Genomic DNA, 5,042 nt, shown 5'->3' with positions numbered 1-5,042 from the left:
CTGTCCGCTGGCTGGAGGCGGGGGGAGGAGAGTAGGCCTGGTTGGAGACTGGGCAATAAAGGGGCAAGTGTGTTGTCTTGCAAATATGCCAGTTCGGGCTCTGGCTGGGTTGCATTGTGGAGGCTGAAGTGGGCCCTGGGTGGTGTGAAGAGCTGTCCCTCCGGGGAAGCGGCACGCTCGGGTGCAAGGGGACATGGAAAGGACTGTGTGAGACCAGGGCAATGCCGTGAGAACACAGTCGACAGTTTCCATCCCTGGTGCAAGGGGACACGGGAAGGACTGTGTGAGACGAGGGCAACGCCGTGAAAACACAGTTGACAGTTTCCATCCCTGGTGCAAGGGGACATGGGAAGGACTGTGTGAGACAAGGGCAACACCGTGAAAACACAGTCAAAACTTTGCGTCCCAATAAAGGAGGCTTAATTTGTACCATTGTGATACCTTGGTGCGGCTTGAAATCTGCGCAGACAGAGCCGACGTGTAGGAGCAGTACCGTTTCCGTGCGGCGGGAGGTTATAGCCACGACTCCGGCCCATAGCTAGGATGAGCCGTGCTATCTGGGCCCAGCCTGAGGTGAATTTCGTCTTGTTGAGCCCGGTGTAATTCGGTGTAATTCACTCGGGGAAAGAACGTTTCCTTTTGGTTTGATGAGCACGATGAGGGGAAGCGGAGACGCAAAGCTGTATGTGGAAGCGCTGTTATCGGTAGATAATACAATAGGCAGAAGGCAGGCTACGATGTAATTACCATTTTTCTTCTAAACAAGTAACTGCGCTGGTGCAAAATAACCTGAAACGGTTTTCACATTGCTATGCAAATAATTTACGGTACTTAGATGGTACTTATTTTCATGGGCTTTGATTTAATATAGTATGGCTTTTATGTGAAGGAAAAGCATTTTCTGAATTCCATGTATATTCATTCTTAAAACAGGTTTATTTGCACTTGAATATCTGAATATCTTACATTTTTTGTCCATTGTAAGGGATTTTCTGATTTTCTTGATTTCTACTGATTGTGCATAGGCAGGTAGTCCTTAAGTTCACTAACCTTCTTCTCTCTAACCATGTTTTTCATGAAAAAATAATATATTAAAAAAAAAACAAACCTGAAAATTAAACACATTTGGTCAGATTTCTTGTTAGGCAGCTGCTCCAGCCACCCTACCCCTACGTCCAGCCGGAAACCTGTGTCTCGGGTAACTGGCACAGTGGCACTTTTAGTTCACCGGCAACACCCATTTTTCAGTTCAAATCCCTGTTAACTGGCACAAGTGGGGAATGGGCCATTTGAACTGAAAAATGCATGCAATTAGTAAAAACCAAATGGCTTTAAAAAAATCAGGAAATTTATTAGTGAAAAATTAGTAAAAACTGAGAATGCGGAACACTATTAATTAAACAATGCCTTCTTGTCTCTTTGCTGCAAACTCCCCTGGCTGTCCTGCTGGCATGGAGGTGGGATTCATGCTGGCCTCGCTCAATGTCCCGCTGTCCCCAGCCCCAGCAGCTGGCTGGCTCCTCTGGACAGCATGGGAGCTAGGCAGGTGGACAGGCATACTCAGCCAGTGACCAGGTGTGCACTGCTGGTGGGGAAGAAAGGGAAATGGGTGCTGCATGAGTGATGCCCCCACTGGCTTCTTCCCCACTTGGCTTGAGCCCTCTGGTTCCCTGAGCCCCAGCAGCTGCCTACAGTCAGGGTTTTCTCGTACACATCAGATGAGAATAAGGAAGGTTAATTAAATAATGAGGTCCTGCTACTTGCTTGCCTGCCCGCTGCCCAGCTGCTACCTCCCTAGTATCCCCAAGCTGTTATGCTAGCTTGGGGGATTCATGCTGGCCTCACTCGCTGTCCCAACTGGCTTATTGGGTGGCTGGCACCTCCGGCTAGTGTGACAGCTGGGCACCTGGGCCAGGTGCACACCGCTGCACTCAGCCACTCAACCAGTGGCCAGTTGTGCGCTGCTGGCAGGGAAGGGGGTGGAATGGGTAGTGCTTGAGTAAGACTCCTCCTCAGCTTTCCCCTACCCTTGGCTTGAGCCCTTAGGTTCCTTGAGTTGCCCTGGCTGCCCAGTCAAGCTTTTCCTGCACTTAACAGACTGCTAAAAATTTTAAGAGGTAATACCAGGACAGGAAAAGGCCCAAGATTACAGGAGATCAAAAAAGCCCTGGCTGGTTTAAAAAGGAGTGCTCTCTTAGGAGAGGTGGTACTTGTTTTGGGAAATCAAACTAGTCTGATCATTGTAACCAACTGGTCACAGAATCTCAAAAGGAATAATTGCAAGTGCTTGAATTCATCTGTACCTCCTGGGTCATCCTGGTTTATACTCAAAGTACTCTAACCCTAACCTAGGACAGAGTGGGAGGGTATTGGTACATTTAGAGAAATCAGAAAACAACAAAGCATCTACGTGTGCTTTTCGGTGCACTAAATAACTCCGCCATAAGGTAGTACTTATGCCAGGCAGTACTATCCAACAGCGGAGGTAATTAATTTACTGTGGCCTAATAGCATTGAATGTGTAGACGGTGATGCTTCAGTGCAGAGCTAATTAGTGAACTTCGCAGTCAAGTACATGTGTAGATGCCCCCATAGAGATTTCAAATAGGAATACATAGTGTTAAAAATGGTTGTAGTCCTTCTGCATTCTTTGCAACAAAAGAATCATGCTGTTATTTTTCTGCAGTCAAACATGAATGACAACTAAGAGTTGACATTTCTGAATAGTGCCTTGAGCCTAATGAGGGATGCCTTAAGTATATTTAGGGGTGCCTTGAGCCTAAGCAGGTTGAGAACCACTGGGCTAGATGAACTGTTGGTCTAATTCAGTATGGCACTTCTTATGCTCTTATATTCTTATGAGGTCGGTTCTCTTGTCATTCTATTACTTTATTACTTTCTATTATCAATACTACTATTATTTTTATGGTTGTTTTGCCACCATGAATGTAGCACACTCATCACTAATCCATGTTACACTATTCCAACTGTTTGCCCATTCCTAGGACTAAATCTTATATTTTAAGCAAATAGGCCATGTTCACACGAATGTGGATGTTTGGTTCCCTGGGGACAATTAGCAGCAGTGTACCTTGTGCCACTGCTAGTTGTCCACGTGGAATGCCTGTGCCACATGCCCTCTGGTGCATGGCAGGTTGCCCTGGGTGGGGTAGGGAAGACTGGGGCCAGCACTGGGCTGCCCCAACAGCCTTACCTGGGATTCTGGGGGCTCCTGGGGCTGCAGTAGTGATGATCCTGCTGCTCAGAGCCTGGCCAGTAGCTAGTGTGGCTTCGGCCGGCCAGGCTCTGGTTTTCAGTGGTGTGCACTGCCCCTGCATGCACCATTCTGCTTTTCTATGGCGTAGGATTTTTTTGACCCCTGGATATCAAGGGGTCACCCCCATCCCCACCTGCTCCCTTGCAATGCAGAGAACAGCTGAACATGCGGTATGTGGTGTTGCAGACGTGTTTGAAGTTGTTTTCCACAATTCTGCATCCTTAATCCTATCCCTAAAGAAGTTCCATTTACTTTTCCCTTTAGGTGTGTTTTTGAATAAGAATTTTAAACATATTTAAATGATAGACATTAAAAACTACATAATCACCTGAGCTTTGCCTCAGAGGTATCTACATTTCAGTGGCTGAGTGAATTGATTTTTCTCTATACCTTTTATAAAATGTTTGGGGATACTTTGGTATGAAAGCTGCTGCATAAATGTAAGATGATGTTAGAGTTTCACTTTTACCAGAAAATACCTAGAGCTGGGGATATATTAAGGCAATATTTTCAGGTTCCCCTATCCCCAGTCATTTGAACTGGGAACACAATGGAAAAATATATGGACTGAAAAATAGTTTTTCCTCACACGGTCATAGCATTAGAAAAAAACATTTGATTCATACCCCAGGGCCATTATATGCTTCTAATGATTTTTGTGTCCAGTCTCAATTTTAATGACCAAAATAGTGGGGCTGTCCTTGAGAGATTTTTTGACAAATGGATCTCACTTAAAAAAAGATATTTTTGTGTTTTTCCTGCAGCACTTTCCTTCTCTCAGTTCCATCTTGTTAGTCTTAGGAGAACTCCCTGGTTCATCTCTAATAAATTCCTTTCTCTTCTTAGTGTTTAGGGTCTAGAAATATCAGTAGCTGTTTCTGGAAAGAGGACACCCTATATAGGCTGGAGTCTAAATAGAAATACACTTTATTACATTTTATAGAGGAAGAGGATGTTTTTGTAAATTTTGGGAGATCTGGGCTCAGTCCGGAGCTCTGACACAGGCTTCATATGTAATCTTGGGCAAATCGTTAATTATATTTCCGCTAGTAGAAACTGGCATAAAAACGTATTTAGTCAAATAGAAGATTATAAGACAACGCCCCCCTCCCCCCAAAAATAGATTCTATAGATGGAAAATATATAAATTTGTTATAATTTTTTAGTTATAGAATCTAATTATTGGAAGTTTGCCTTGAATTTGTCCCCCTTCCACTGCAACAGCAGGGAAAATAAATCTGGAGGGTGAGGTACTCCCTTTTCTCTCTGCTTCCCCCCAACTTTTCCCCCTAGCAGCCCCTTGCCTCTCTTTACTGTCAAACCACACTCTCCCTGAGCTCGTGGAAGTGAGGAACAAACTTGGAAACAATGACCTTGACTTTAAACATGACTATGATAATTTGTATATAATAACCATGCATGTACTTCATCTAGAATTGATACATGTTGAGTGCATCTACATGAAGTGTTTACTGTTGAGTAGACTAATTAGCTCTGCAGTAAACCTCTTGGCTTCTAAATGTGTGGTCCTATGACTCTGGAGGAAACTAATAAATTCTGCAGCAGGGTAGTACTTGTAACTACAAGTACTGTCGTTCTGCAGAGTTTTTTTTATGCCACAGCACTGAATGTTTAGATGCTGCCCCAGCTGGCTGGGGCACGAGGGTGCTTCATAGGTTTCATAGATGCTAGGGTCGGAAGGGACCTCAATAGATCATCAAGTCCGACCCCCTGCATAGGCAGGAAAGAGCGCTGGGGTCAGATG

This window comes from Alligator sinensis, unplaced genomic scaffold (assembly GCF_000455745.1).
Source record: "Alligator sinensis unplaced genomic scaffold, ASM45574v1 scaffold116_1, whole genome shotgun sequence".
Classification (NCBI taxonomy): Eukaryota; Metazoa; Chordata; order Crocodylia; family Alligatoridae; genus Alligator; species Alligator sinensis.
Note: the sequence above shows the minus strand (reverse complement) of the source record.